The sequence below is a fragment of the Carassius auratus genome, chromosome 29 (assembly GCF_003368295.1).
Source record: "Carassius auratus strain Wakin chromosome 29, ASM336829v1, whole genome shotgun sequence".
NCBI lineage: Eukaryota > Metazoa > Chordata > Actinopteri > Cypriniformes > Cyprinidae > Carassius > Carassius auratus.
The window spans coordinates 22536095-22545920 of NC_039271.1; positions in this window are offsets into that span (position 1 = coordinate 22536095).

Sequence of the window (9826 nt, forward strand, 5' to 3'; positions counted from 1 at the left end):
TTCTTAAATTTTCAACGCTATTGATGTGTCCCACAGCTTAATCCTTAAATATATATTTTTTTATTATTGTTATGAAAACCCTGTATTTTTTAATCTCTTTAATTATGTACAAAATGTTTCATGATTAAACATCTGTTCACACTATTTCAATTGGCAGTGGATCGAGGGTACTATATCAACCAAGATATGCTTGTTGAAAACCTTAAAGGTCCCATAGAATGCAAAAATCATAAGGTGTTTGAACACAGTTGTGTGGCCGCAGTGTGAAAACAACTAGCCTATAATGGTAAAGATCCACACACTCATTGATTTATCATTAAATGAGTCAGTGAAAGTCCCGCCCATTTGTGATGCTCCCTGTCCTATTAGCATATACATAACCCTGAGTGAGACGCTGCAGGCTGCCATTACTGTTCTCTTGCTGTAGCTGCTGGAGGTACAATGTCAGAGCCAAAGAGCCATTAAAAGTGTTGTGTGTTGGGATGCACTAATTCAACTGCCGGAACACCGCTGACTTTGCAAAACTGGAAGAGAGGCAGGAGCACCAGCTTATTTTCATTTAAAGGGGACATAGGCATAAACAGAGTGTTTAACTCGTACCCTAAAAGTGGCAATTTCAAGAAGCCATAAGAAATTATCCATGGGGTATTTTGAGATAAAACTTTACATACACACTCTGGGGACGTCAGAGAACAATTTAAAATATTGTTTCAATGCATTCTATGACACCTTTAAATAGCGCTGTCTGGTAATACTGCACATGCTCCAGGATGCACTGGCTGAACACTCACTGGATGAGGTCCTGCTAAGAGGTCTCATAACTACACTGTAAAGGATGAAGAGGAAAAGTACACACGGCCAATGAAAGGAAAAGACTTGCACCAAGAAATTGCGAAAAAGAAAGCATGACTTCACCTTACTGTCAAATGCCTATTGAAAAAGTGTTTGGGAGAAAAGAGAGGAGCTAGCAGCTCTACAACAGTCTCTCCTGAGGTCTTTATAAGAAGATTATACTACTGAGTCTGTGATCCATGTCTTTTATTCCCATCGTAATGAAATTTGAATTGTCCTGAAAAATTAACTCTGAAATAGACTGGGAACCCTGACATATAAATTCAATCATTATTTACTTACCTTCACGCTGTTCAGGCCTTGTGTGTGCGTGTTTTTTTTTAAATGAACACAAAAGGTGATGTTGGTAAATTTTGTCCTGCTGGTTTCTATTCATACAATATTAGTCAAAATGCCATTATTTGATGAGGCTCTTGAAGCTTCTGAATGTTGGGCTACATTGTAACAATTTTAAGAGCACAATATTATTTGATTTCTGTATTAGAAGTAACAAAATCATATATATATATATATATATATATCTAGATATAGATATATATATCTATATATATATATATAGATATAGATATATATAATCTTTTTTTTATTTGATCTTTTTTTTCACAAACGTCACCTTTACTTGCGGGTCCTGCTCTACCACAAAAGATCTGCAGCAAATGTACAGGAATCAAAAATCAGAAAAGTGCTGTGATAAATCTGTTTGAAATTACAATAATTAAAATAAACTACAGCTTAAGATTCAAAATATGTTTTATTCATTTCTGTGGTGTACTCAAAGTCTTTGATGACAGTATTCCTTCATCAGTCACTCTGCACCAGATAAACATGTCTCTTCTGTCCCTGTAACATCCAGACAAGAGTCAAGTTTCCTCTGTGATTTATCTGCTCAATACAGCATTTAAATGTTGTTAACTCACTTTTTATCCAACACAAAGGCTCATCAGTTTATCAGCAGTACTAATGGACAAATAAAAAGGATTAACATTATGTAAATTTGTTTATTTACATTACATGCATTCATGCATAAAGTAAGCAATGTTGAGAAAAGTGAGTATTCTACATGACAGCACACATACATCATTCACTCCAGTGTAGTTTCATGTTGTTATGGGCTCATCTGCAATACTTATCAAAGCTTTTCCTTTCAGTTATCAAATAGACATTTAGTAATTGGTCTTTAAGATGTTTATGGTTTATGTAAATCCACTTTGAAGATGTACGCCGTCCCACAAGCTTCACTGGGTCACTCTGACCATGTCATGGTCCATCTGATTCCTGCACACAGGCAGAAATTAAAGTTTCCAGAACTGTATTAGGGATTTCAAAGCAGTGGAGGAGAGAAGCTGTGGGGAATCTTTAAAGGGGGGGTGAAATGCTCGTTTTCACTCAATATCCTGTTAATCATGAGTACCTATAGAGTAGTACTGCATCCTTCATAACTCCAAAAAGTCTTTAGTTTTATCATATTCATAAGAGAAAGATAGTCTGTACCGATTTTTCCCGGAAAAACATTACTGGCTGGAGGTGTGACGTGTGGGCGGAGCTAAAGAATCACGAGCGCGAGTAGGCTTTTTGTGACATTACCGTGAGGAAAAAACCATCATCCAAAACAAACAGTCAGATTCAGCCGTTTATTTATGATCCAGAATCAGATCCAGAGGCTGAAACTGAACGAGAGCAGCAGCAGCAACGACTCGCTCCGAGCGGGGCTCAAACCCGGGTCTCCGATGGGAGGGGACGCACTAACAAGGAGGCAGAGATACTTTTACTCACCGCCTGCGGTTCCAACACACGATCGTGACCCTTTTTTGTTGGGACTGCATTATCCTTAAGAAATAAACGATTTGCAAATCCGTCGTCAAACTGGGCCTTGTTTGTAAAACAAGCATCTTCGAAATGCAGGGAACAAACACAAACACTTGCACAACTCCGTTGATGCTCTGTAAAAATAAACTCCATCCACTGGTGCCTTAATGCTGTTTCTCTTTTGGTAATCTGTGCAGGGTTGTCTTGCCCTGGCAACCAAAAACACACTTCTTTTGTGACATTTCGTGACGCTCTCGCTCTGATCAGTGAAGTCTGTTGTGCTCTCAGTGCTCTGCTATACGGGAGCGCGCGCTCTTCCGCTCTTAGGACCCATATAAGGAAATTCTGCTCCATCTAACGTCACACAGACCCATACTCGAAAAAAACTTTCTGAAACTTGTGACAAACCGCAAGGAGTATTTTGGGAACAAAAATACTCCTTCAAACGTACAACTTAATTTTTGAAACTTTGTTCATGTTTAGCATGGGAATCCAACTCTTTAACAGTGTAAAAAAACTCCGCATGCATGAAATAGCATTTCACCCCCCCCCTTTAAAACTACAAAGTAATTCAATCAAGAGCAGTGAGTGATTTACTTTCATTTTCATACATTAAAGACACTGACAGTAGAGCTAGTAAATTAGGCGCGGTCACTTTAAGAGACAACGCATCCAGTATAATGATACAACACATACGATTTCTTTCTCAGCTCTTTACTTTCACTTAAGACATGTATTTGTTGTCGGCACAAAAGCAAGAAGACTTTGAGATGCGTCTCTGCTTGCGCCCTGAACATCAGAACACTGTGGTGCTGAATTGAGCTCTTTCGCTTTTTGATCTTTTTTTTTCTGTTTGTTTAAACTGCGATTTGTAGCCTATTTGTTCGTTCAGGTGCAGGAGGACGCAAACGTCCTGAAGGAGAGCTCGGTTCAGTGTTGCTGTTCGTGAGATGCGGCACTCTCTCTCGTGCACACCGAACACAGCGCGCGAGTATCCAGCTACTCAGTTCAGCTTTCCCGCATTTTGTGTTTGAATGCTTTAAACTCTTTTGAATGTTTAAACTGGCAAGCCAACTTTACGTATTGAATGCTCGGAGCACGTTATAAAACGTATTCTTAAAATACACATTTCTGTTTTAATAAATAATCATATTAAATCATAGCATAAAACATAAGTAGGTACAAAAACAATCAGTGATACATTTGCGACCCCATAAAAATTATGGTCGCAATGGCACTTCAAAAGATCGCATATGCGACCATTTTGGTCGCAGTGTAGTTCCCTGACAAGCCTCCCGGTTTTCATCCAAAATATATTAAATTGTGTTCCAAAGATGAACAAAGGTTTTACGGGTTTATAATATGAATAAGAAATGATTGACACTAACAATTCTGTAATAATAGTAAGTATTAAATAAATAATTGCGAATGTAAATAAATGTGGAAATGAATATTGTCAAAAAAATTAATAAATAAATATCAAATTAAATAAGTGTAGAAATAAATACAAGTGGAAATAAATAATTCTGTAAATAAATGGTGACAGAAATATTTGAGTAAATAAATAAATGTGAAAAAAAATTGTGTATAAATTATTTCAGGTAAAAAAAATATATATTACATTAAAAAACGAAAAGTATGAAAACTTATTTATTTATTTTCTTTTTTGTTTAGTCAGCTTCCATATCAAAGACTACTGTTTCCAGACAGAACCTCTCATATTAAATGCTCTACACATTCTTCCGTTGGTAGTTATTTATATAAAAATAAATAATACTGGTCTTTTATTTAGACCAGTTTCCCTTCTTCCTTTCATTGCAAAAACACTTGAACAATCTGTGTTCAAACAAGTCTCTATATTTCTCACACACAACAATCTCCTTGACCGCAACCAATATGGCTTCTTCAGACGTGGACATTCAATTACTACAAGATTACAATTACTACTAGATTACTAGATAACAAACAAGAAGAAAAAGATTATTTTTAAATAAATAAATAATAATAATAAAAAAATATATATATATATATATATATATATATATATATATATATTAGGGGTGTAACGGTTCACAAAATTCACGGTTCGGTTCGATACGATACACTGATGTCACGGTTCGGTTCGGTTCGGTTCGATACGTTTTAGATACAGCAAAATGTAAAAACATCTCAACTTTTCAGAATGCCGCAAGCGCACCGCGGGTCATGTGACAAGAACCAACCAATCAGCTTCATCCTTTCCCGTAACAAGGTTGAGAGCTCAGCCAAGATGAAGGAACAGCTGATCATAGTTGTATATGGATTGCAATTTTGAAATAAATTTAGTAGCAGAGCTACTGCAAGCGATTTTTAGAGCTGCAAATCCATTTATCCTTCGCTGAAATTTCCGCGTCTCATGGAGAGAGCACGTCATTGTTGCTTAGCAAAGACAGACGCCTCATGAGCGCTTCTGCCCGAGCGCTTTGGAAAGGAGGAGAAAGACGTGCTTAGCGTGTTCCACGCGTTTTTAGGAGCGATATGTGAACGGCCCCTAAGGCGCTCGCTCACTCAGCACGCGCTGAAGGCTCGTTGCAAAATGTCTAATGCATTTAACAGACCAGAAATATAAGATCCTAAAATAACCAACAGGTCTGGTGTTTGGGTTGGATTCCCTGTAAGCTATAGTGTCTAAATGCTGCAGGGATAGTTTGCTGCGTGCATGTTTCTCCTTTTTTTCGTCTTTTCCCAGATAGTACTGACGCATATATCCCAGATATTCCCGCTGGTGTTTTTTTTTTTTTTTTTTTTTTTGTATTCCCGCTGGTGTACCCTGTCATGTTGCAGATGCGACATACCGTTGTTTTTTTATCCACCACTCTCTTGCCATCACCATTATAGCTTAAAGGGAATCCAAAGTGCACCCAAACACCAGACCTGTTGGTTATTGGAGGATCTTCTCATTTCTAGTCTGTTAAACGCATTGGCTATTTTGCAACGAGCCTTCAGCGCGTACTGAGTGAGCGAGCGCCTGCTGAGTAGCCTAACATAAACATATAAGATGGTGTTTTTTTCTTCTTCGGGAGTGTCAGGGGCGTTGCCTGTTACGTTGTTTGGGTTATTGGGCTACCTTGTTGAACGCATATCATTATATTTCTATCTCTCTCTTTTTTTTTTTTTTTTTCCAAATATAATTAATTACTCCAACGAACCGTTCGGTATACATAATGCGTACCGCGTACCAAACCGAAAGCGTCGTACCGAACGGTTCAATACGAATACGCGTATCGTTACACCCCTAATATATATATATATATATATATATATATATATATATATATATATATATATATATATATATATATATATATATAATAAAACAAAATAAAACAAATTAAAAATAACAAGTAGCATTGTTGTTAGTTACACTGTATGTCCAAAGGACATAAACATTTCACTCATCAGGAATGATATTTAGAGAATCTATGATGGAAAGCAACGGGTTCCGAGTTTTGTCAAATCTCCTCAAGGAGCCTCTAAGGGAGAACCTTAACCTCTCAAGTTTTAAGTTATGTAAAACTTCCTTAATCCATCTATCATATGATGGAGGTATGGCTTGCTTCCAGTTAAGTAAGATCAATCGCCTAGCAAGCAGAGTACAGAAGGCCAAAGAATGTTGTGCTTCAGCTGTTAGAGTGCTGCCAAGTGAAATACCAAAAAGGCCAGACAAAGGATTTGGGTTTGATATACAATGGTAGGCTGTGTGAAGAGTGTTGAAAATGTTAAACCAAAAGTCTGTTAGATTTGAACATGACCAAAACATGTGAATGAAATCTGCAGGAGATTGGTTGCACCTATTACAGACATCTATAACATTGGGGTAGAACTTAGACAATATATGGTTAGTGTAGTAAGTCCTATGTATTAGTTTACATTGAATCAGTCCGTGCCGTGCACAGATGGAAGAGTTATGGACTAGCTCTAGAATCTGGTCCCATTGGTCTTCCTCAATATGCCCCAAGTCCTGTTACCATAGATCTCTGGGGGTTTTTTTCTTTGTCCAAAATCCCTAATTTGAAAGAAGTGAAAAAGGTGAGAGGCAGGGAGTTGAAATTTGTCTGATAGGTCGGCGAAAGGCATGAAGATACCATTGTCATAGAGGACTTTGATAGCTGTGATACCTCTGTCGCTCCAGAGTTGAAAGGCAGAGTCCATAATAGAAGGTTTGAAACTGTGATTGTGAGTTACAGGGGCAAGGATAGAGGGATGCTTCAGGCCAAAATGCTTTCTAAATTGCATCCATATTTTAAGCGATTGAGTGACTACAGGATTAGCACTAATGTCAGTAGTTGACATTGGGAGTTGGGAGTATAATCATGATTGTAATGGGGTTTTAGAGGAAGAAAGTTCTACTTGGACCCAGGCTGGCTGAATGGCTGCGGGGTCGACTGTCCAGTATAGGAGTTTTTGAATGTTAGCAGCCCAGTAATAATGTAGAAAATTGGGGAGGGCCAGCCCCCCGGACCTTTTAGGGAGCTGCAATATGTTTTTCCGCATGCGCACTGGTTTATTACCCCAAAGAAAATAAGAGACTGATTTATCTACTTTGCCAAAAAACTTCTTTGAGATGAGTACGGGGATATGTTGGAATAGATAAAGAAACTTTGGGAGGATGGTCATTTTGATTAGGTTGACCCCTGCCAGCTAAAGAGAGGGGCAGAGTAGACCATCTGCTGAAATCTTCATCGACTTTTTTAAGCAAAGGGTTGAAATTACTATTAAAAGTGCTTGCCAAGGATCCGGTGATGAAAATACCCAAATATTTGAAGCCTTGGTCCACCCACCTAAAAGGGGCTACATGGTTTGGCAATTTACCTACAAGGTTGTTGATTGCGAATGCCTCACTCTTCCCAAAATGTAGTTTATATCCTGACAGTTGGCCAAATTGTTTTAAAATTTCTAAAATTACAGGAAGAGAAGAAGACGGGTTGGATACATACAAGAGCAAGTCATCCGCGTACAGTGACAGCTTATGTACCGTACCTTGACATGTAATGCCCTCAAATTTTTCTTCAGATCTAAGCCAGATAGCCAAAGGCTCGATGGCTATGGCAAACAGTAAAGGGGACAGGGGACACCCTTGTCTCGTGCCACGGTGAAGTCGGAAAGAGGGTGAGAGCACATTGTTTGTTTGTACAGATGCTACTGGGGATGAGTTTTACCCATGATATGAAACCTGAACCCAAACCAAATCTATCAATCATTTCAAAAAGAAACCTCCACTCTACTCTATCAAAAGCTTTGTCAGCATCCAGCGACACCAATTTCAATGTTTAGGAGTCTTCTGGTGTTGTGAAATGAGTGCCTCCCCAGCATGAAGCCTGTTTGATCTGCTGAAATGATCCCTGGCAAAACCTTCTGAAGGCGGAGGGCTAGGATCTTAGCTAGAATTTTGTAATCCACGTTTAGTAATGATATGGGTCTGAAGCTACTGCAAAGTAAGGGATCTTTGTCCTTTTGTAGGAGAAGAGTAATTGTGGCATTGGTCAAGGTTGGAGGAAGTCTGCCAAGTCACAGGGCTTCATTATACATATCACTTAGAACTGTAGAGAGAAGTGGGGCAAATTTCTTGTTAAATTCTACTGTGAATCCATCTGGACAGAGCTATTTCCACTCTGCAACGTAGTTATCGCTCCCATGATCTCCGCTGTAGAGATTGGCATAGCTAAATTCTCTGCTAGTCCCTGATCTATTTTATGGAACTCTATAGAACTTAAACCACTTGTTAAACTGGTATTAGGGTGATCAGAGGCATATAGTTCAGAGTAGAATTTAGAAAACGTTTCATTAATAAGCTTTGGGTCAGTGGTAGTGGCGCCTGATGAAGATATAATACTAGGAATGAACCTAGATGCTGCTGCAGCTCTAGCTAGCTGGGCAAGAAGTTTACCAGCCTTATCTCCTGACTCAAAAATTATTTGTCTCGACTTAAGCAGTTGAGTTAAATCTCCATGGTTTAAAAAAACAGTTGTGATTGGGGAAGTTTATGTCTAGTGACGTTGAGATCACAATGCTATGGTAATCGCATGATAGAACATGCAACAACAGTCTGTTATCTATAAGAAAAAAATCTATTCGAGAGTAGGTGCGGTGGACATGTGAGAAGAAAGAAAATGATTTTTTTCCAGGGAATTTAAACCTTCATGGATCAGACATGCCTAGCTCTTCTTCTGCAAAGGACGCTAGTAGCTTGGCGGATTTAGTAAGGGAATGCGGTCTAAGAGACGATCTGTCCAAATCGGCATCTTGCACAAAGTTAAAGTCTCCCCCAATGATAATATGATGTGTTTCAATATTAGGTATAGAAGTAAAGATTTTTGAAACAAATTGCTCATCATCCCAATTTGGTGCGTAGATGCTGGCCAGGACAACTTTAGTGTAACAGAGTGTCCCTGATACAATAACAAACCAGCCATTTAAGTCTGTAATAACATCATCTGCTTCAAATGGAATATTATTTTGGATCAAAATGGCAGCACCCCTGGCTCTTGCACTGAATTTGGAATGATATACCTCGCTAAACCTACTCCTTTTTAAGCGCATAATCTGACCTGTAGGTAAGTGGGTCTCCTGCATAAATACAATATCTCCTTTCAAATCTTGAAGGTGGGAGATAATCTTATTTATTTTGGTAGGTTGGTTTGCCCCTTTGACATTCCATGATATGAAGCGAATGTTATTCATTGTTTGTCTATTTCCCATTGAGACAAAAGTAGATTAAAATTATAGTGTAAAATACGATATGCTTGACCAAAAAAAAAAAAAAAAAGGTATTATTTAAAATCCCATGCTACGTGTACTATGTTAACCTAACTGAGACTTGTCATAGCACTTATATATCATTGCTCTTTTTGTTGTTTTTGATAGCTTCCACTGTCTTAATCTGTACGTCGCTTTGGATAAAAGTGTCTGCTAAATGAATAAATGTAAATGTAAAATGTAAATGTAGTTATAACCAGCACACCATTAGACATTGTATATTAATAGATGTAGTTCACAGACTAAAAATCTGAAAACCTCTGACATATGTTTTATTATTAGTATGTTTTCTTTATGTAAATACCTATGCACTTTAGTGATTGTAGACGCACAAACGTGAACAGGGGCCTGTTCTTCGTACGTCGCTTATTAC